Source organism: Anas platyrhynchos, chromosome 20, assembly GCF_047663525.1.
Source record: "Anas platyrhynchos isolate ZD024472 breed Pekin duck chromosome 20, IASCAAS_PekinDuck_T2T, whole genome shotgun sequence".
NCBI lineage: Eukaryota > Metazoa > Chordata > Aves > Anseriformes > Anatidae > Anas > Anas platyrhynchos.
The window spans coordinates 13,995,785-14,019,334 of record NC_092606.1 but is presented as its reverse complement, the minus strand read 5'-3'; the positions used below and the strand labels follow the sequence as shown (position 1 = coordinate 14,019,334).

Genomic DNA, 23,550 nt, shown 5'->3' with positions numbered 1-23,550 from the left:
GAGCTCTTCACATCCAGTGATGTGAGCACGAAGTTGGCATCAGGGATCAAAAAAACACAACTGAGTTTGTATGTCCTTCTTCCCTCTTCTTACCCTTGCAAGACAAACCCATGGCCCCCCAAGTATTTGTTCATGTTTAGATACATGCTGGCAAATGGAGTCAAATCAGAAACTGTTACCAGAAAACTGATGAGGTGTCACTTCCTGATGTCGTCAATGACCACCGTATTGCCCATAGATACATAAACTGCTAATGAATTCCATTCATCAAATAAAGCAAGCTTCCTAGAAAACATTAAGGTACTAATTAATATAAACTAGTTGGATCAAAAGGGTAGCTTTACACTCAGAACCATTTATTTATTTTTTTTTTCTTAAGAAAAAACATCCTTTCTGCATTTTTTAAAGTCTCCATGTAAGAAAAAGAAAACTTTAAACATTAAATGTTTAATATCTTTAGAAAAATAGGTACTGAGTGGTACCAGGAAAAACATATGCGCTGCACCATGTGCAAACTGTTTTGTCTTACTGCTAAGTGCAGTGACAGTAACAGTTCAACTACATCAAGTTTATTACTTTTTATTGCACTCGACAGTCTCTGCACTGGGTTCTTGCCCAATTGTGTCTTTTCTCATCTGGAAAAGAAAAAAATTCCTATGCCAGTTTTGCAGATTACTTTTTGCTTAAGAAATTCCACTGAATTCAGTGGAATTACTTCTGCCTGAGCCTGCGTGCACAGCAGAAATGGGGCGTTAAAAGCTAAATCAGCTAAGGGTTTGGGGCACCAAAACTTCAGTGGGAGACAGCAGCACACAGTTTTATGTCCACTTCTGCAAAATCCAAACCTTTGGGGAAGGGAGCTACACTCTTAAGCTGCACTGGCAGAATTAGCTGTTTCAAATAAGCCAGAAAGAAATGGGGGTGAGCGTTTCACCATGAAAAACTTGGCCATGAAAGATCTGGAGTCCAGGGCATGCTTCAGCTCCCCTCCCTCTTCAGATCATGTGCCTGTTCCAGGGTGTCAAAGACTTGCTGCTGAGCTCGCAGGACCTGTAGCCTAGCCCCTGCCTGAGGTAAGACACCTCCACGTACCCCTGGAGAACTGAGCAGCCTCAGTTCCTTTCAGTGTGGCTCCCAGACTATGAGGAGCTGCCCATCTTTATCCAGTAGCCTTGCTGGCAGAACTGCTGCTCAGAAAGGGAGGAATTGCAGCTCAGTTCCCTCCTCAGCCGAGATGGCTTCTCTCTGATGTTTCACACCACCACTCCGACCTACACGGTGGCACTCTCGACCTGCCAGAGCTGTGCCACTGTGCAGAAAGGAATATACATCTGTGGTGTGACTGGTGAGGGCATGCAGACGGCGTAGCAGGAGACTTTCCTGCAGTTTCTTCTCCTCAGGCTCTTCCTTTATTAAAATTTAGAGGTCACCCATTCCCAACTCAGTACCTGCACACCGAGCTGTGGCATGACATTCCATGCTGCACTTGTAAATAGATGGCAAGTACATTCCTGACTGTGGGACAGGGGGAGATGCAGCCTTCAAAACTCTGCCTGGGCCTTCTCTTGGCTGCCCCAGGGGAGTACGTTCTGAATGAGACTGGTATGATCTCACTTACTTTAGTACTTGAGCAACTGTATTTGGTCCAAACCATTCTCCAATTGACTTCCCCTCTCCAACACCCACCTGTGCTGTTTTCACAGTGAAAAAAAGACACACGTACACAAAATCAAAGAAAAATGAGACCATAAAGAATGTGGGAACAATATACAGTAAATACTGTGACTGTCAAACATTCTAGAGTAACTGCAATCTGTATTTAGCAATAACAATTATTTTCTCAATCTATGCTCTTTTCAAAACTTAGGGAGTGCCAGTTTCTTTAATAAACAAAAGGCTTCTAAACTACAATGAGAATTACAAGTTAACAAATGTTAGTGCCCTTTATTACAAATTACAGCAATAAGCTACAAGACTGTCTATTCTAACATTACTGACTCTGGTACCCAAGGCTTACAGAGTTTATCAAGAGCTACATTCTAGTACATGGCTTTATTTAGGTCTCAGGGAATGTTTCTGTACTACTAGTCTTTGCGCCCATCTGCATACCTTTTTATTTTTGTATAAGCATACACCTTGTCTTCACATCCACTTTTTAAAATTATGAATTAACATACTGCAAATTAGTGATTCAACACAGTAGAAATTTCAGTGGAAAAAACCTGAAAGTTTATGTTTGTTCTTACCCATCTGGTGGATTGAATAACAGCAAGCCTTCCTGTCGAGAAAGCATCGTAGGATTCTGTGATATTCTTCTGGTTGTTTTTTGTGTTTTTCCCATTGCCAATCTGAAAGGAAAAATTGATATAGAATAAAAAATGGTGACGTTTTCATTACACTGATCAAATGTCTAGACAGCAGAAAGCTTTATAATGAGATGTTAAAAGACATTTCAATTCATCTCGAATATTTACATTTTGTGTAGAGCTCCTAGAATTCCAAGCTTGTTATTTATCATCAAGCTGCCCTTTATCATCATAGGCTAGATTGTCAAAACAGGGAAAATAAAACAAAACAAAAACATCAACTGCAAACATATTCTGACGGATCATGCTGCGTGTTGATAGCCATTCCAGTATCTCTGAGCTTCCAAGATTATTTAAAAGTACAGGCTGTGTTTAGACCTTGTTGGATTTCTAAGCACCCATTAAATAACAACATAAGATCCATACAGAAAGTCCAAACACTCCACTGGCAGCATCCTGGGATGTGACATGCATGCTTAAGAGCTTGCACCAGGGGGGTTTGGACCTCGTGCTGCTGACAAGTGAGTAGTGAAGAGAAGGGTAAGAGCACTGTCCCACGGTGGCAGGTTTTCCCTTGGCCTCAACTTGGGTGTTACACTAAAAGGTTTATAAAATAATGGCGACAGGATTCCCCATTTGTTCTCCTTCTATGCCTATTTCTCTGCTTCAGGCTGGGATGATTTCACCCAGCTGAATATGAATTGATTCATTAGGAACTGTTACCAGGGCATCAAAGAAAGTCTCACTAATAAATTCAGGGTTTGTGCTTTTAATGGAGTACTTACGAAGAAGCGTCTGCAGACAATACCGAAGTTCCCTCAGGACCAGCACTCACCTCTCCCTAAGTGTCTGCAGATCAGTGCTTGGGCCAGCATCATCTGCCCGCATCGCAGCATACATCCCCAGCCAGCGTCCGACGAAGGACCCGTGCCTCCTGTTAGGAAAGTTCAGCACAATCAGTGCAGGCTTTCAACTGGGTGCAGCACCACAGAGGACATTTCAGACTGCTAGAAAACAGATAGGGCTGCTGAAGCCTCCATGAACTGTCCTACAGATAAAAGGCACACAGCAAGACTTTGGTTCCATGCTGTTGGTCTAATTCTAATCTCTGCATTGCACAAATAAACAAAATTCATTTATTCCTTGTGGAGCTGACTTACTCTTTTCATTCTTCAAGCAGCATTCACAAACCATTTACTGCATGCTATACAACATGATCACCTGTTTACATACAGACATAAATAAACACTGATTTTAATAATCTTCATGTTTGCATAAACAGTTAAAATGATGCTCAAAATGCGCTGATACTCTAGAAATATTTTCCCAGCCTACGATGCCATCACTTATCTTGCTATTTAATTTAGAACAATGCAGCAAATCTGCAGTATACTCACCACTAGGCAAAAACTTTCTTCTATACGTAAACCACGTTAAACCACAGTAAACCACACGTGAACACACCTTGGCTTATTGTCTGACTTTGGCTTATGGTGCGTCTGTTGCTGTGTCCAGCACAGTGCAGCCCCTAAATTGCTACCAAAACTTTGCCACAAACCTCAATCCCCCTGTTAAAAGAGACCCTCTTGTTTGTTGCCCTTCTTTCGACACTCTCTAACAGGTTTATGTCTTTTTCTTATACTGTGGAGCCCAAAACTGCACTCAGTACTCAGTACATGGAATACCAACAGAGACTGCCTGGCATTTTCTCTTCTCTGCAGAAGCTCTGTTGCTAACACTGTCCAGAAATCACCACTGTCACAGACAGTAGTAGCATTCCCTCCTCCCACAGTTTGTTCTTCCCCCCAAGACTTAGACACCACCCAGAAAAAGAAGAAGAATAATACTAATAAAATAAAATAAAATAAAATAAAATAAAATAAAATAAAATAAAATAAAATAAAATAAAATAAAATAAAATAAAATAAAATAAAATAGTCAAAAGCCATCAGGAAGGCAGTGGTGCAGACTGTGGAGAGCCTGGGTTCAAATCCTTCTTCTGTGAGGCTCTGAACCTATATCCCACCACAATCTCTCTGCTAATGTATGGCAGGGAAAGGAGGAAGAAAGAACATATCTCCTGCACTTTCCATTTATTGTTGACTGACAATTCTGTAGAGTTATAAAGCCTCAATCAGTGAGATACAGGGTTCTTCTCACACTGTCTCACTGTGCCCTAAGCGGAACAGCTCTCATTTAATAGATGCTTCACCACAAAATCATGAGTCATCTGCAGTTTTGAACTTTTCTGGGATCAAGTCCCTTCAGATGGTTGAGGAATCTGCTCCAGCACCTATGTAAACTGGTGCTCTACTAAGCTAGTGAGTGAACAAGAGAGAAATCCTCTGCTAGATGACTTGACAAATTGGGTCTGAAAATAGTGTTGAGGCAGAATAGTCCACGATTTTTGCCTTGGGTGCACAGAGGGATTGGGTGTTGTAGACTTCTTTTATTCTTCATTAAGATAAACATTTTCAAAAATGTGCTTGTTCAACCTTGCTCCCACTGTGTGCATGGGAGGGAGATAACTGAAAGTGGGGAGCGTTGCTTGGATCCTGCAAGTGGCTGAGGTCCAGTGGGGTTGGAGGCTTTCTTCCTCCTTTTGGAAATGCAAAGCAACCCTGCACCTCCCCTGCACTTGCAGAAGGATCGTGACAGCCCAAAGCACAGCGGCTTTGTAATTGCTGCATACACTTCGATCGGATTTACGTGGCAAGGGTTTGGTAGCAGGGGCCTGCAGGGATGGCGTCTGTGAGAACAGTCCAGACAACAGCCAGCTCCAGATAGCTCCAAAAGGGCCCCGGCGCTTGCCAGAGCTGAGCCAATAAGCGATGTTGTTTGCACCTCTGGGAGAGCAGATGTAAGCAGGGGGAAATACTGCTGCACAACAGAAGCTGGAAGAGCAAGGAGTGAGAAGCAGCCCTGCAGCCCCCAAGGTGAGTGCAGCAGGAGGCAGGAGGTGCTCCAGGCTCACAGCAGCAGTTCCCCTGCGGGCTGTGCAGGGAGAGGCCCCTGGTGGAGCAGGCTGTCCCCCTGCACCCATGGGTCCCACATGGAGCAGATCTCCACGCTGCTGCCCCCCTGTGGGTGGAGGAGCCCCCGGTGGAGCAGGTGGCTGTGGCCTGGAGGAGGCTGCGGCCTGTGGAGAGCCCCCGCAGGAGCAGGCCCCGGGCCGCAGCTGCAGCCATGGAGAGGAGCCCCCGCAGGAGCAGGGGGGCTGGGGGGAGCTGCCGCCCAGCCGTGGGGGACCCGTGCTGGAGCAGTTTGCTCCTGGGGGATGGATGGATGGATGGAGCCCGTGGGACGGAGCCGTGTGGGAGCAGTGCTTGAGGAGCTGCTGCCTGTGGGCAGCCCGTGTGGGATCAGCTGGGGAAGGACGGCATCCCATGGGAGGGACCCCACGGGGAGCAGGGGCAGGGAGGGACCCTGAGGGTCACTCTGCTGAGTCTGCTTTGCCCGTCACGATACTTGTTGAGCCATCGCCCTGTCCTTATCTCAGCCCTGGAGCCCTTTGCATCGTATTTTCTCCCCCTTTCCCTTTGAGGAGGGGGAGTGAGAGAGCGGCCGTGGTGGAACTCGGCTGCCCACCCGCTTTGAACCACCGCAGTTGCAAAGTCCTGGGAAAGATTTCTTTCAAGAAATTAAACAAGGTGTTTAAGAAAGAAATGCAGAGTTTCCTTTTGAAGGCTTCCTGGAGAATTGGGCTTCTTTCCTATTCCCAGCTCAGAGGAAGGGAATTGTTGATTTCACCTTCTTTTTTCTGACATGGAAATCAAAGGTGAACTGCTCTACAAGGACGGGCAACGTCTCAGAATCAAGCTCTTTTGCTCTGTAGTCCTTTCTCAAGGAAAAGATTGATCACACACCTTCCACAGATGTAGGGGAGCAGAGAACAATTTGGGAACTACTCTAATTCAAGTCAGTTTGGGCATAGTGGTACTTCCCTAGCTGTTTCTGAGACAGACGCATTAGCAACAGAGAGTGTTGTGCCGTCACTGGGAGGCGCCTGCGGTGATGACTTCAGAAACAGAACTGAATTGTGTCACCACAGCACTTTGGCAACAGCTGCCTCTGTGCACGTTTAGCTGGGAGGCACAGAGAAGGGTGCTGGATGCGATGAAACCACGTGAGGATTTGTGGATCTCCCCTTGAGGTGCACAGAGAGGGACCATGCCCTTCTGTAAGTGTTTTGATGCTTGGCTGCGGAAAAAAATGTGGTTTTGTTGTGAATGCTTCATTGTAGTATTCTGTAGTTTGTGTCAAGTCCTTACAGAAGCCTCAAGGTTGGTACTTTGCTCAATGATGGAGCTGCACAGAGTGAGAACAGACCCAATGTACGGGTGAGGGCCTCTGCACGTTCTCTTCTTCCTACAGACGATCAACAAATAAGGGGAGACAGAGAAGAGTGTGCTGTGGTCCTCCCATAGACCGCAAGTACTAAAGCATAAACAAGAGGCTTAAGAGTCCCCCTGTCATGTTAAAATTCAGGCAGCAATGGACTTCCTCACACGGGCTGGCCTGTCGACTAGTGTCTCAGGCTGTGGCGTATGAAGATGCACTCCATCTGCTTTCAGGGTAGCAATGGCAGTGGGCAAGCTGCCTGACCTTAACATTTGTCATTTCATTTCTCACCTGAGTTTTGGTGGTTCTCCACGGTTCATTCTTGGTCTAGAAAAAAAAAAAAAAAAGTGAATTTGGATCAAAATAAAAGGATAAAAGGATTTCCTTTCCATTAATTACATGTTCTTAACTTAACTAAAAAAAGTGAACTGTGATGAAAATAAAAGGATTTCCTTTCCATTAATTACATGTTCTTACCTTTGTAACAGATTTGGTTATTGACTTAGAAGGCAAATATCTGGCCAGACTGCAAGACTTGTGCTCGCAGCGTGGGACAGCTCTCGTAAAGGTGATTCAGGGCAGTTTCTGGAAAACAAGACATCAGATCTCCCAAACAGCTTTCTTTGTGCTAATGTAGGAAGGGTGAGTAAGTGTAAAGGTAAGAGCCCAGATACCGTAAGAAGCAGAAAGTGTGAAGGAAACTTCCTTCTGGCTGATACAGCTCCATATCTAGTTGTCAAGTATGAAGAGAGCAGTGCTAAGTTTCTTGGGGAGAGGAAAACAAAGAGGCTGGGAGAGTGTACAAAGAAAAAAATGGGATTCCCTATTTCAGGAAATCCTAGGAACTGGAAATAGAGATTGGAAGAGTGCTTTAAGCCAAGACAGACATGTTTTAAAACTAAAACCTAGGAGTTGAATGAACCAAGAAATGAATCCCTTTTGATTATGCAGTTGCGTCCAGTGTTATCTTGGGAAATATGGTTTCCACATAAAACATATCTGGGGCTTGAAGTTCTCCTAAGGCCCTTCTCTGTGTATTCCCTACTGTTTGGTAAGCGCTGAGGTCACACTGCAGACAGCAGCACGTCCCCTCCCCACTACTTAGCTGTCTGTTCTCACAACACGTCTAGGAACAGAATGGCTTGGACACAACTGCGCCTAGGACCGAGTTCATTCAAGCTGCTGGACGAGGTAAAAGCTCTGGACAAGCGAAGGGGAGGGAGGGATGGGTGGACATACAATATGATCACTTTAATCTCATTTCTCTAAGAATCCTGGCTGAGAAAACAAAACAAAACAGAATCAAAAAGAACAGAACAGAACAGAACAGAACAAATGAAGCAAGCAGCTAGCTTGCTGGAGACATTGTCTGGGAAGCAGTGAAAACACTTGCAAACAAAAACACGTCAAAGGACTAACTCTTTGAGCTTAATTCTAATCCAACAGCATAACCTCAAAGTCCTGTTTCTGTTCGTAACAGGCTGGTCCAGTAACATGTCCCATTGGATGACTTTGCAGCATAGATGTCAGGAATGCAGCTTGGGATCCCCTCCTTCTACTCAGAGTTCACTTTGAAGGGATGAGCAAGTAATTCTTCCTGGATTTGACGGAAATCTAAAGTCTGTTTTCTAACACCCTTGCAGACGCTTCTCTGTCCATCGGCCTGTCCTGCCAACTCTGGTGTGAGTGTGAAGTTGTGGCAAGAGGGATTTCCCATTCCTATTTGACCTGATGGACACCAGCTTTCCTCGGAAATGGCTGATGTTGCTGAGGAGGCAGCAGTATCAAAGCCCTTGCTGATGAAGGTACAACCAGCTGGGGAGGCTTTGGCATTTCTGCACAACGCTGCTCCCTGACTGTCACTCCAGACTCAGATTCGGAAAGAAGCAAAGCAAGCTAGAGGAAAACTGGATGTCCTGGTAATTTTCTTTTTCTTTTATTTCTTCATTCTTCACTTGTAAGAAAATCTAAATCTTAACCCTTTGTTTGAAAACACGGCTTTATGGAAATGCTTATGGGTGTGCTCCTTCACCTTGTGTGGAACCTGCTTCACCTCGCTTCAGCTATAGGACACCTATGCTCCAATTTATGCTTCCCATGATAAAGCGGTGTTCTTTCGGTGTTCTTTTCTGTGATGCTTGCAGGCGAGGTTGAAAAGAGTTGTCAGTAGGATTCTTCGTTTCCTTTGCAGTATCCAAAGCTCCGTATTACCGTGGATCTTCTCCTCTGATCTGGAAAGCTTCACAGGCCAAAAGAGAATTGAGATGAAGAAGGAAATAGAGAATGCTGACCAATATTGCCAAGTACCACCCGTAAGTTTTGTGAAAGAATCCGGTGCATTTCTGTAGTGGTAGAAAGTTCATAAAATCATCGTCGTGCACTTGAAGGCAAGCAATGCTGTAAAAATGAAGAATGCAAGGCCCTGCTTAAGGACAATCTTCAGGCTGCTTCTAGATCAACAGCTTATTTGCTTCTTCCACAACCTCATCTCCGCTTGCTTAGAAGTTGTGAAGGTCGGAAGCACACTCCGTCTTTTTCATCCCCTCTGTGTATCTTTTCCCTGACAGCAACTTCTGTCTTGGCTCTTCACATCCAGCCAGAGCAGTTGCTTTGCCTCCACAACCTGCAGGCTGGCCTCTCGTGTGTACCTGTGCTGAGGGTAATGCTTGTAACGCACACAGATGCTGCATTCACTGTGACTTTTAGAAAAGAGAGCAAGAAGCTAACCTGCACAGCAGACTCTTAGGTTTCTGTATCTCTCTCTCTCTCTCTCTCTCTCTCTCTCTCTCTCTCTATCTGCATATATATTTCAGTACTTATTTACTTCTTTAAAGATACCTTAAATAGAATAGATACTTTAAGAAAGCTTACTTGTTCTTCCCCTTTCCTTGTTTTTAACGTTTGCTTTTCTAACCAATCCTTAATGTTACAACATGGGATTGATGCAGTACTCAGTCCTTAGAAGTTCTCAAAGCACATCAGTGATTTCTCTATTTCTCAACCTTTCCATTTTCATTGAGATCTCTCATCTGAATTTAGGTATGAGGTGAAGAAGAACACTGCAAGCAGCTGAAGCCGTATCAGACACATGCTTCTGCTAGGAAGTCATTCCGAGTGATTCCACGGTGTACTTTAGACAGGTTTGCTCTGGTCCTCTGGACTCAGCATCCCCAAGGGATATTTCAAAGCTCTCGGAAGGACCCGTCATTATCTCTGACACTGCAGCCTCCAGTAGGAAGGGGTAGTTATTCCTTGCCCTTGTGCAAAGGAACTACTCAGTTAGCTGTTTCTAACCCAAATCTCGTTGTTGTCTTCTATTGACAGACACCAGCCGGCTAGCCAAGCTAAACCACTGAAAATGGAAGGAGTGGGACATCTTGCAAAGCCTGCTGCTGCTTCTAAGCAGAAGTGCGCTGTAGGTGGGGACACAGCAAGAGGAAACGTCCAGGCCACGGTGGAACTGCAAGGCACCTGTCTGAGCCACACAACGAAGTCAGCGATTCCCAGTTGGAGACTGTTGCTCGACCAGTGACACAGCAGCTGGAGCGCTTCTGGTTGCTGCTGATGGGTTCCCGTGAATCAGCCAGGGATAGGAGCTATGAGAACGACTGAAGCGATTTGAAGTTACCCGAAAGAAAGAAGAGAGGAGAGAAGAAGACAAGAGGGGAGGGAAAGGGAGGGAATAAAAGGAAAGGAGGGGAGGGGAGGGGAGGGCAGGGGGAGGGTAGGATAGGATAGGATAGGATAGGATAGGATAGGATAGGATAGGATAGGATAGGATAGGATAGGATAGGATAGGATAGGGTGGGGTAGGGTAGGGTAGGGTAGGGTAGGGTAGGGTAGGGTAGGGTAGGGTAGGGTAGGGTAGGGTAGGGTAGGGTAGGGTAGGGTAGGGTAGGGTAGGGTAGGGTAGGGTAGGGTAGGGTAGGGTAGGGTAGGGTAGCATAGCGTAGTGTAGCGTGTTAGAGGGGAGGGGAGCATAGGAGAGTATAGGGTAGTGTAGGGGATCGGAGTTTAGGGGAGTGTAGGGTAGGATACGGGAGGGGAGTGTCGGAGAGTGTAGGGGAGGGGGCATAGGGTAATGTAGGGTAGTGTAGCGGTAATGTAGGGTAGTGTAGGGTAGAGGCAAAAGAGGGGAGGGGAGGGGAGGGGAGGGGAGGGGAGGGGAGGGGAGGGGAGGGGAGGGGAGGGGAGGGGAGGGGAGGGGAGTGCTACCATAAATAAAATTGCCAAATACATGACATTTTGGATCTGGAGCCAAATCTTTGTGTACATGTCCTCTCCGTAGCCCCACGTGCTGACCACCCACCCGAATCTATCATACTGTTGGTCAGAAAGAACAGGGAGCATAGGGGAGGGCAGGGGAGTGGAGGGAAGGGAAAAGAGGGGATGGGAGGGGTGGGGAGCGCTACCATCAATAAAATTGCCAAATACGATGAAGGAGCAGCAGAGCCTGCAACCTCCAGTCCCCAACATCCTCCAACCACCCCCCACTGCTCCGTGGGAAATAGATAGAAGAATCAAGACTGAGGTTTAGCCTGGGATGGAGGTAGTGTGGCGAGGTGGTTTTCTGTTTGGTTGGTTGGTTGGTTGGTTGGTTTTAAAGTTTTTAAATTCTCACTGTCCTACTTTGTGATCAGTTGGCAATAAATTCAATTACTCTTCCCCAAGCCAAGTCTGTTTTGTCCATGAAGCCATCTTCCAGTCCTGAAATAAGAAAGGAAACAGACCTGCAAGCAACTGTTACACAAGTGCAGGAAGAGTGACAAAGGAGGGTTTTGAGGCATGAAGTTCCTGCAAGGATGCTCTGCTCTTTCCTCACTTCAGTATGAAAAGCACGGCACTAGTGGGTGGTCTGTGGTGGTAGTTGTTTTTTTGTTGTTTGTTTGTTTGTTTGTTGTTTTGTCAGCTCCACCCCACAGTATTTTGCTTGTTCTACTTGTTTTGGTGTGCCCCCATTCCCTCCCTCAAGGTAAAACATCCCTAGGGGCCATAACTTGCTGTTAGCAAACAAGATCTTGCAAAAGAGTGAAGTTAACATGGCACCACCTGCACTGGTGTATAAATAGTTCAAATATTTTCCCTCACTTTCCTGTAACTTTCCTGTAAATTGCTGGCCAGGAGATAACAAGTGGAGAAATTTAGGATAAGAGAGAGAAAGTTGTGTTTCCTATTGCCCTGGAGTTTCTGTTGGTCTGGCCACGGAAATGGAGTACTCAAAATCCTCAGGACACTCAGTTTATACCAGATTTGTCCTAAAACTGCAGTATTTCTAGGCCCTTGGGATTCTTATCAATTAAAACATACTTTTTCACGCACAGAAGATGCAAAAAAGTGCGTCTACTGCAGTATGCAGACAGAGCCAGTCCTGTCTCTTGATTCCTTCTGCCTTCTGCCTGAAGAGCAGCAGACAATGGAGTTCTTGTCTTCAGTAGCTACGGCCTTAACCAACTGTGCAGTCTGTCCATTCATACACAGAGGAGGAAAAATAGCGTGGAATAACTCCTCTCCTTTGTGCTAACAGAGGAGGGTACAGCTTCCTCACTCCAACCCCACCGAGGCAAACCAGTCAGCAGTGCACGCCAGAGCCTCTGTCTCTTCCCCGTCTCATGATGTGCAGCTGGATCACTCTCCCTTCTATCCCCAGGATCGCTTTCAGCACAGTCACAGAAGGGTCAGACTCACAGCTTTAGGAGCCATCAGAAGAGGCTTTCACTCTTCTGCCACCACACCCCCTATACACATGCAATTTCACACATGCAAAGAGACACCATGGATTGGGGAGTTGCACAGAGAGGAGACCACACCCGTTTGCCTGCCTGCAGTTTGACACCAGTAGGGAGGTAATTCCCGTCAGGAGTTTCCATAGAGATGACAGAATATGGCCCTAGGGTCCTGCTGCTTCTTTCAGCCCTAATTCTTCAAATCCATAGGAACGGAAGAAACCTTCCCAGCCAAGTGCTGCATATCTTGAAGGTTGGAGAACCCACAGCCTTCTGCTTCATTTCATTTTAAAGATCAATCCCAATGTCACTCCCATAGAAGTAGTGGAAGCCATCTGGCTGGCTTGGCTTTCTCTCCAAAGAAGACCAAATGAGAGTTGGTCCCGGGTGAGGATGAGCCCTGACAGTTCCTGCATTTTGGTTCTCCTGCAGCCCACAAAGCTCTCACTGCCTTGCCTGAATTTGAACCCCTTTGGAACCAAATCTACAGATTATCTCTGTAAATCCAAAACAGCACTTATTCACCATGTGAACAACAAATGCCTGGGATGGTTAACAGCACTTAGGTGCAAAAAAGAGCCCCCGCAGGAGCAGGCCCCGGGCCGCAGCTGCAGCCATGGAGAGGAGCCCACGGGGAGCAGGGGCAGAGAGGGACCTTGGAGGAGGGAACTGTATCCTCTTTTTTCATCGGTGCTGAGATTGAGGATCAGGATTTCGTGGTAGGAATTTGTTTAGATGAACCAATTTACCTCCATATGGGTTTTGTATGTTTCTTTCACCTTGTCTTGCAGGACCATCTTGGCTGGGTCTGCAGTGTTGTGCAAAAGTGAAGTTTTTCACAATAAAGAGCAGCTTTTTTTTCGGGGAAAAGGCTGAGGTGGCCTTCATCAGAGTCTTGTGACCTGAAAATGCAGAAAATGGGTGCATGGCTGGCTGGATGGGTGGGTGGGAGTTGGGAATTCAGCCTTGGGATCAGAACTGGGACGTTGTTGGGATAGGAAATGATCAGTGGGATGGGAAGTGATGATGGGGATAGGAACTCATTGGGATGGGAAAAATGGGTTTTATTTTTATTGCATTAAATCCACTTTATTGACTCTGTTGTACCATATGGCGTTGTTTTATTACTATAAAATTATGATGATGATTATTTAATCTTATTAATTAAACAATTTTTATACGTTATTATATTATAAATTATAAATATTAATATTTATTATATTGTTTTTATTCCTTTTCTACCCTGTTAAACTCTCTTTATCCCAGTGCACTGGTTTGGACTTTAGTTTTCCTTCCGAGTCGTTGTGGATTCACTCCGGATGGGGGGACATTAGTGAACGCCTGTGTGCTTCAGATCCAAGGTCACCTTTGCCCTCAACTCAAGATACATGTTTGCATCTATTGTCGTGAAACAATGTTAACAACATCAACAAAAAAGTTCCCTACTTGCTAGCAGCATCCCTACCTTTGCTGGGGTCTGCTCTGTGCATTTTGAAGACCGTTCCATGCTATTCAGCCCCTTCAGGAGGAAATGGATGGTTCTAGGAAAATGCGTCTTGACCTGATGCAAAGCTGTGACTCAGCACCCTGCAGCCCCCGCAACCCCTGGCATTTTACCTGCAGCCCCTCCAACAACTCTGATGTTCCCTGCATCGACTTCAACCACGGCGCTGGGACCTGAGGCCCCTCAAACCCGTGTCACTCGCCCTGCAGCCCCTCCAGCCCCTGGCATGTTCCCTGCAGCACCTCGAGCCCCTGGCATGTTCCCTGCAGCCACTCCAAGCCTGGCACAGGCCCTACAGCTGGCTGCGGGGACTATCCAGAAATCTGCTCCAGAAATACAGTGATGGCAAGGAGCCCTCCACTTCATTCTTCCTTTTTTTTCTAGCTGGAAGCATTCAGAGTTGTCAACGGAATTGGTTTGGAGGAGTCTCTCTTTCTCTCTTTCTGTCCAGCACTGATTTTATGGCTACGTGTGCATATCCACAGTGTACAGTTTTCTCCGTTCCGTTTCTTCCCTGAGTCTTGCCCCTCTTCCCTGCAACTGAACAGCATTGCCTTGATCAAGGAAGTGGCAACATGCGGCTTACACAGTAACCTGCTGAAATTACAGCTATAACCATGGAGCACAGCTGCCGATCAACACAAGACCACCAATCGCTCACATTTCTAAACTGCTCGTCACAATTCTTCCGTATGTAGGCTGTGATGCTGCTCATTTCTTAAGCACCCATCCATTTCTTCTCTTCCCAGACCCTCAAGGTGTCCTGGTCAAACCACCTCCCTTCCTCTTGCCCCATCTGGCTCTCCCACCTTCCTTTTCCCTCAAGGCTCAACTTTTTTTTTTTTTTTTCAGCATAGGTGCTCCATAGAAGCTGCTGCTGCCCACCTCCGAGTTGACTAGGGCTGAACTACTGAAAAAGAAAAGAAAATCTATAAATAAGAGTGAGAGATATTCAGTATTTCTCTATGTTGTCATTTATTGGTGAAGATGAAAGTCTGCAGTTCATGTTCATGACACTAGCATGACAACATGACCACAAGGGGGACTGTCTGATAGTGAAAAGGAACTTCAGCATGGATTAAAAATCTTTGCCTTTCTTTATTCTGAACTGTTTTTCTTATGGCTGCTAGAGAGAGATTCTCTGCCTTAGAAATAAAACTGCCCAGGCTGTTCTGATAAACCTGTAGGGTTAAGGCACTTCTACCAAAACAGATTTCAAAAGGCAAGAAGTCAAAAAGCAACAATTCAGTAATCTGTGTACGCTTCTATATTAAGTTTTAAGATCACCTGGTTTATATTTAGTTCACACAAATTAACCAAACATAGCAGCATACAACCTAAGAAAAGCTTAAGAAATTTATTAGATGCACAGATAAAGTGCTGTAACAGAGAAACTTGTGTAAATCTATTCTAAAATAAATAAGGTACAGTTAAACCACCTTTGACTCGTTTTAACTCGGAAAGAAATAACCTAAGTTTTAATCATTTGAATTTTAAGGTCAAGGTGAAATATACCATAACTATAACAGTGGTTGTGATCTGTATCAACTATTTGAGGCTCCTGTTCCTCTTGAGGTCTCCCAGAAACAGGAAGGCTATTGCAAAATGTGTCCATTAGACATAGTTCCTTTTACAGAAACATTTTTGTAATAAAGTCTGGTTGCTCAAATACATGTTAAAATATTTAACAAGGAAACAATTTTCTCCTGATCCAGTCAATCTTTTAAACAAGACAATGTATTTTTCCTATGACGCAGCCCACAGGAGGGAACAGAAGTAAACATCCTCCTGAACTGAAGACTGTTTTGCTTGAAGAACTAAACTATTGCATTATTATATGAGAGCAAGAAATATCCATTTGGGTTATCCCTTTCTCCAAACATGGTGCCCAGTGATACATGTATTTTTGCCTTAATCTCAAAGGCCCGTTTGTCTCCAGGTAAGGTACGTTAAAAAGAGATTCCCTTTAAGCATCTTATCACAAGATCTCTTACTGCCTTTCCATCCGGGGAAGCTTGTGTGTTAAACTGCCCTTGGAGTTTTGGATGCTACTAGATTTCTGTGCTCTGTTATCCATAATTTCAGGCACTTCGGGGCTAACATGGCTGTTTAAGTCAATGCAATAATATTACCAATATATTCAACACTCAGAAGAGTCACCACAGTTTCCTTCACACACTCGGGATTTCAAATTCTTCTTCCAATTCAAATAGCTTGTCAGTAGATTCAATGAGTTCTGTAAAAAAAGATAAAGAAAAAAATGCTTCTAAAGACATGCCTGATTTTGTTCACTTAAAAAAAAAAACTTTGAAAGACGCATTCCAGAAAAGTACTTTGTAAGAGTGAAAAAAAAAATCTGTGCTAGCAATTGTATGGCTTGTTTGGATACATGCCTGCTATATATTGCTTGACACTCACAAAGGATAGTTATTCTACCTGTGATTATTCTTTTATTTGCTAACGAGGAACATAACATTGCACAATTAGGCTTTTAATCGGTGCCTTACCTGCTCCTGTGGTTGTCACTTCTGGTTTTGTTGGAGGTATGAAAGGAGGCCAGTGTGGCGGGTGCTTCTGGACCAGCTCAAACATCCGTAGACTCTGCTGCTTTAGAATCTCCTGAGGACAGAATGCTTTCATTTTAAAAGCTGGCTCGGGAGACGCTTCAAACACAAAACGTGTCTGCTTAATTGAAAGTGTTTTTTAATTACGCATGTCCATCAGGAAAAAAAAGTCTTTATACAGACATACTGTGAAATCCAAGCACCATGGTCTCTGTAATACATCCCTAGTTAAAACACATCTGGAAGACAGATCTCTTGAACTGTACTACAAATTATCAGTCTTATCATCTTTTGATATCAGCTTTGATATCTGCAAACCTGTAATTTTGTTTACAGGTAGCAAGCACACTAGGAATGTACAATATTTTCTGCTTTTTAAAAGAAAGTTGCTTGCATAGAACTCTCCTCAAGTTTTCTGTTGATCAATAGCACAAAAGACAGATCTATCAGCTCCTCCAAAGGGGGAAAAAAAAAAAAAAAAAACGCATCAGATTTTGAAGGACAGGTTTTGGTCAGGAAAAAAGGTGTTCCTGAAGCCAAACGCTATTCCTCTTCAAAGAGAAGTTACCTTCTGTCCTGTATTTCAGTGATTTACAAACTGTTTTCCTTAGATGATTTTTTTTTTTAAATAAATGCCCTTAGAGGTTGATGGTACTTTACATTCAGACGTCTGGTGCTTAGCTTAACAGCTGCATGCAGAAACATCCTCAAGTCTGTTTCCTGTGGCAGCCAGCACCTTCTGTTCTCCCTAGATCAGCAGGAGCTAGAGGCCTGCAGCACTTACAGAATCAGATCTTTAAGATAGCAGGGACTAACAGTCATAATTAGAACACGCAATCTATTATGTCAAACAATAAAAAAGGATCAGGAAGCAAATCATTGATACATCACTACAATATGGCAGTTAAACCTTAGTCATTTAGTGAGAATTAGAAGTTAAAAGCAAGTGTCACCCAGTAACACCTTCAAGTGTGGATGTTTACACCCATTTTCCAACTGGCAGGGTTTGTGGCTGGTAAAGTGCTGAACAATTTCCAATTAGCAATTCAGTAGTATTGCCTTACCCTGATGCTTTAATGCATTCTTCTCCATGGCTCATACAATTTGTATACAAAGGAAAATGCAAAGGAAAATTTTACAAAAACCAGACAATAAAAACCAGACTTTATAAAGAACAAATCGAGATGCTAAGTTCCCACTCTTACCTTTTGTACAAGACTACACCGGTTATCAAAATCACATTCTTCTTTGCAAAAGAAGCCCTTAGGGGAAAAAACAAACACACAGAGTTTTACCTTTGCAGATGGTAGGTATGTGGTACCAGCAGGTAAGGCGGTTTGACCTCTGATACAGTAATGCCCTGTACGATCAGTAGATATAAGACTCCAAATATGTGGCAGCTCTAGGGAGAGAACCCACGGGGAGAACAAGGCCCTGCAAACCCCTAACGAAATAGTCAAGCAAAAAATAGCAGCAGCTCCTGTGTGCTCCTCCATGGAGCGCCACCCAGTTCCTACAGTCCAGGTATCAGCAGAAGCTGAAAACTTGTAGATGATGGACCACCTAAGGAACATTTCCATTCTGGTATCTATACTGAAAATATTTGCTCTTCATTATGATTTTGTCTGTCTCGTTGCATCATGCCACATTTTGCACAGTTACGTAGTTAAGTATTAAAACAAAACAAAACAAAAGAACTTTCTAAAAAGCAGCAGTATTAAAAAACAGGTATGTGAATGAATGACAGATACCGGTATCTTTACAGATTGTTTAAAGCTTTAGAAACACATCCCACTGGTGACAACTGCCAATCACCCAATCACAGGATACTGGCATGGGATCAGATCCAACTTTTTCAAATACCACAGTACCCCCATGACATTTTGGGTGAATTACAAATAATACATTTGTATTTGTAATTTGGGGTGAAATACAATAATTCCACTTAAACATTTTCAACTTATGATATAAAGTAAGTTTAAGTAACTTGTCTAGAGGTGACCAAACATAAAGTAGTGATAGAATAAAACACGTAAACCTGTTTCAGTTCCTTGCTCTGACCATTATAATGCCTCTTGAAAGAAGTAAAAGCTGCTCAGTAAAGAAAACAAAGCGAGCTCCCTACAGTACAGACAGCTCCCCACTTGCCCTAAGACTCTCGATGTAGTTATGTACAAACTACTATGTGCTGATCACAGAAGACAGCTTTGTGATCTTGGTTCTGTTCAAGGAGATGCATTGCTGCCCTTACCAATGTAGAGAGACATTACTTTGAGATAAAGTACATGCATTCAAGATTTCCTGACACTTACTAAAGCTACTGAAGGGTCCAAATTCATGATCTTCATTCTATGTGGGGCTTCCTGGCAGTGGAAACTCTCATCGTCAACCGTGCCATTTTCTTCTGAATCTACAAAGCTTTGAGTGGTGTGAGGGTCCAGATAGATCAGCTCATTGCCTGGATGGGTAAAAGCCGTATGTTAAAAATAAGCAAGTGACATTAATAAGCACTTGGTCCAGAACTGTAAAATAGAAATTAGATTGCCATCGCAGTCAGTATAATCTAGACTTTCCAGCTAGGGATTCTTTAAGAGAATCGGAAGGGTTAGACACAGCGTTTCCCACAGGGTATTTAGTATAACTTCCTATTGTCACCTATTACTGTAATTTTTTGGTTGGTTATGTTCTATCTTTGTCACATACTTTTATTTTTCCATGTGAGATCCAGTACTTTTTTTTTTTTTAAATCTCAAGTGTTGTAAACACTAACATTTGACAGATTAAAAGGTACAGGATGTTCACAGATGCAATCTGTAATCCCATTAGGCATTCATTCAGAAATTGGAACAAAAAAGCCGAACTAAAACAGGTTAGGTTTTACAAAAGGACAAAATAGGGTTGCAAAATTTTGGCCCAAAGTGGGGTGAAATCTGAAGGAATGCATTTTAAATTAATTAGAGCAATACTTAATAACAGAAGGTATGCAAAAGGTGAAAAAGATACTGCTATCAGAAACAGTTTTGAAATACAAGAAAATAAAAGTGACATTTGACCAATACACTTGTCAAATGCTATCAGCTATTCTCAGTATGTTGCTCTTGTTGATGTCATCACTTATTTTTACACCTAGCTTTGCTGTTAACTTTCTGCTCCTGTTAAGGATCATCTCATACTGTTTCTAAACTCTTTTAGATATGCTTCTTCATTTATTTTATTCTATTCTCATCTTTCTTTACTTCTAGAGGTTCACGCTTAGACCCCTTACTATTTCCCCTTCAAAAAATGTTCTCTTTTGATCATCTGCACATTTGGAATAAGTTTCTTTTTTCCTTACCTAAAAATCCTATGAAATAAAAGGCATTATTTGGTTTCCCTCCTAATGCTCCCAAAGACTGTGGCATCTTAAAGCATTCCTAGGAGCTCAAAAGGAATAAAGGAAATTGTAATTCATTTCTTTACTGACATCACACATACCCAAACTTATTTGACAGTAACGAGCAATGAATTGAAAGAAAACCTTACTTTAAATGCATCAATATATACGGGATTTATGTGATTTATCCCTAGTCGTAGAGGTATAATAAGCAAGAGGGCTTTCCAGCCTGTGCAGAGTCCTCCTGCCTTCTTGCTTCGGCCAAGAGCACTTCTGTGCAAATGTGCACTGCTGTGGGACGCGCTGCTGCTCTGAGGAGGGGACCAGCACATTTTTTCTGCGGGAATAAAATTAGAAATCAGTCAACGCACAGAGGAACACAAAGAAGATCTTCCTCTCAGTAGTGAATTAAGCTAGTTTGCCAGGGATCTTTATAGGGCACCCAAGACAAAACGAGCCGGGCATGGCAATTACAGCTATTTAGTAGAAGTAATTCTAGCAGACAGTATGTGCTGGCACGTCCAAGTGAGACGTTAGATCAATGATTGGGGGATGACAATTTAAGACTGCAGTGACATGTCCTATTAATGTTATTAATAGTGTCAAGCTTTGCCTATAAAACGCCAGAGAAATGAAATGGCAGCAATGATGACAGTAGAAATTCTTCAAGGAGCTCTTCACATCCAGTGATGTGAGCACGAAGTTGGCATCAGGGATCAAAAAAACACAACTGAGTTTGTATGTCCTTCTTCCCTCTTCTTACCCTTGCAAGACAAACCCATGGCCCCCCAAGTATTTGTTCATGATTAGATACATGCTGGCAAATGGAGTCAAATCAGAAACTGTTACCAGAAAACTGATGAGGTGTCACTTCCTGATGTCGTCAATGACCACCGTATTGCCCATAGATACATAAACTGCTAATGAATTCCATTCATCAAATAAAGCAAGCTTCCTAGAAAACATTAAGGTACTAATTAATATAAACTAGTTGGATCAAAAGGGTAGCTTTACACTCAGAACCATTTATTTATTTTTTTTTTTCTTAAGAAAAAACATCCTTTCTGCATTTTTTAAAGTCTCCATGTAAGAAAAAGAAAACTTTAAACATTAAATGTTTAATATCTTTAGAAAAATAGGTACTGAGTGGTACCAGGAAAAACATATGCGCTGCACCATGTGCAAACTGTTTTGTCTTACTGCTAAGTGCAGTGACAGTAACAGTTCAACTACATCAAGTTTATTACTTTTTATTGCACTCGACAGTCTCTGCACTGGGTTCTTGCCCAATTGTGTCTTTTCTCATCTGGAAAAGAAAAAAATTCCTATGCCAGTTTTGCAGATTACTTTTTGCTTAAGAAATTCCACTGAATTCAGTGGAATTACTTCTGCCTGAGCCTGCGTGCACAGCAGAAATGGGGCGTTAAAAGCTAAATCAGCTAAGGGTTTGGGGCACCAAAACTTCAGTGGGAGACAGCAGCACACAGTTTTATGTCCACTTCTGCAAAATCCAAACCTTTGGGGAAGGGAGCTACACTCTTAAGCTGCACTGGCAGAATTAGCTGTTTCAAATAAGCCAGAAAGAAATGGGGGTGAGCGTTTCACCATGAAAAACTTGGCCATGAAAGATCTGGAGTCCAGGGCATGCTTCAGCTCCCCTCCCTCTTCAGATCATGTGCCTGTTCCAGGGTGTCAAAGACTTGCTGCTGAGCTCGCAGGACCTGTAGCCTAGCCCCTGCCTGAGGTAAGACACCTCCACGTACCCCTGGAGAACTGAGCAGCCTCAGTTCCTTTCAGTGTGGCTCCCAGACTATGAGGAGCTGCCCATCTTTATCCAGTAGCCTTGCTGGCAGAACTGCTGCTCAGAAAGGGAGGAATTGCAGCTCAGTTCCCTCCTTAGCCGAGATGGCTTCTCTCTGATGTTTCACACCACCACTCCGACCTACACGGTGGCACTCTCGACCTGCCAGAGCTGTGCCACTGTGCAGAAAGGAATATACATCTGTGGTGTGACTGGTGAGGGCATGCAGACGGCATAGCAGGAGACTTTCCTGCAGTTTCTTCTCCTCAGGCTCTTCCTTTATTAAAATTTAGAGGTCACCCATTCCCAACTCAGTACCTGCACACCGAGCTGTGGCATGACATTCCATGCTGCACTTGTAAATAGATGGCAAGTACATTCCTGACTGTGGGACAGGGGGAGATGCAGCCTTCAAAACTCTGCCTGGGCCTTCTCTTGGCTGCCCCAGGGGAGTACGTTCTGAATGAGACTGGTATGATCTCACTTACTTTAGTACTTGAGCAACTGTATTTGGTCCAAACCATTCTCCAATTGACTTCCCCTCTCCAACACCCACCTGTGCTGTTTTCATAGTGAAAAAAAGACACACGTACACAAAATCAAAGAAAAATGAGACCATAAAGAATGTGGGAACAATATACAGTAAATACTGTGACTGTCAAACATTCTAGAGTAACTGCAATCTGTATTTAGCAATAACAATTATTTTCTCAATCTATGCTCTTTTCAAAACTTAGGGAGTGCCAGTTTCTTTAATAAACAAAAGGCTTCTAAACTACAATGAGAATTACAAGTTAACAAATGTTAGTGCCCTTTATTACAAATTACAGCAATAAGCTACAAGACTGTCTATTCTAACATTACTGACTCTGGTACCCAAGGCTTACAGAGTTTATCAAGAGCTACATTCTAGTACATGGCTTTATTTAGGTCTCAGGGAATGTTTCTGTACTACTAGTCTTTGCGCCCATCTGCATACCTTTTTATTTTTGTATAAGCATACACCTTGTCTTCACATCCACTTTTTAAAATTATGAATTAACATACTGCAAATTAGTGATTCAACACAGTAGAAATTTCAGTGGAAAAAACCTGAAAGTTTATGTTTGTTCTTACCCATCTGGTGGATTGAATAACAGCAAGCCTTCCTGTCGAGAAAGCATCGTAGGATTCTGTGATATTCTTCTGGTTGTTTTTTGTGTTTTTCCCATTGCCAATCTGAAAGGAAAAATTGATATAGAATAAAAAATGGTGACGTTTTCATTACACTGATCAAATGTCTAGACAGCAGAAAGCTTTATAATGAGATGTTAAAAGACATTTCAATTCATCTCGAATATTTACATTTTGTGTAGAGCTCCTAGAATTCCAAGCTTGTTATTTATCATCAAGCTGCCCTTTATCATCATAGGCTAGATTGTAAAAACAGGGAAAATAAAACAAAACAAAAACATCAACTGCAAACATATTCTGACGGATCATGCTGCGTGTTGATAGCCATTCCAGTATCTCTGAGCTTCCAAGATTATTTAAAAGTACAGGCTGTGTTTAGACCTTGTTGGATTTCTAAGCACCCATTAAATAACAACATAAGATCCATACAGAAAGTCCAAACACTCCACTGGCAGCATCCTGGGATGTGACATGCATGCTTAAGAGCTTGCACCAGGGGGGTTTGGACCTCGTGCTGCTGACAAGTGAGTAGTGAAGAGAAGGGTAAGAGCACTGTCCCACGGTGGCAGGTTTTCCCTTGGCCTCAACTTGGGTGTTACACTAAAAGGTTTATAAAATAATGGCGACAGGATTCCCCATTTGTTCTCCTTCTATGCCTATTTCTCTGCTTCAGGCTGGGATGATTTCACCCAGCTGAATATGAATTGATTCATTAGGAACTGTTACCAGGGCATCAAAGAAAGTCTCACTAATAAATTCAGGGTT

General features: G+C 43.4%; 2 long non-coding RNA genes across 2 annotated transcripts; both read right to left on the bottom strand.

Moving 5' to 3' along the window:
• Positions 1–205: 205 nt before the first annotated feature.
• On the bottom strand, positions 206–2,344 carry LOC139999130 (uncharacterized). The gene is made up of 3 exons (XR_011804234.1): positions 2,247–2,344; positions 1,619–1,691; positions 206–285 (listed from the first exon to the last, which is right to left on the bottom strand). It is a non-coding gene; the product is annotated as an uncharacterized lncRNA (long non-coding RNA).
• Positions 2,345–20,686: 18,342 nt separating this feature from the next.
• LOC139999149 (uncharacterized) lies at positions 20,687–22,826 on the bottom strand. The gene is made up of 3 exons (XR_011804260.1): positions 22,729–22,826; positions 22,101–22,173; positions 20,687–20,766 (listed from the first exon to the last, which is right to left on the bottom strand). It is a non-coding gene; the product is annotated as an uncharacterized lncRNA (long non-coding RNA).
• Positions 22,827–23,550: the final 724 nt, after the last annotated feature.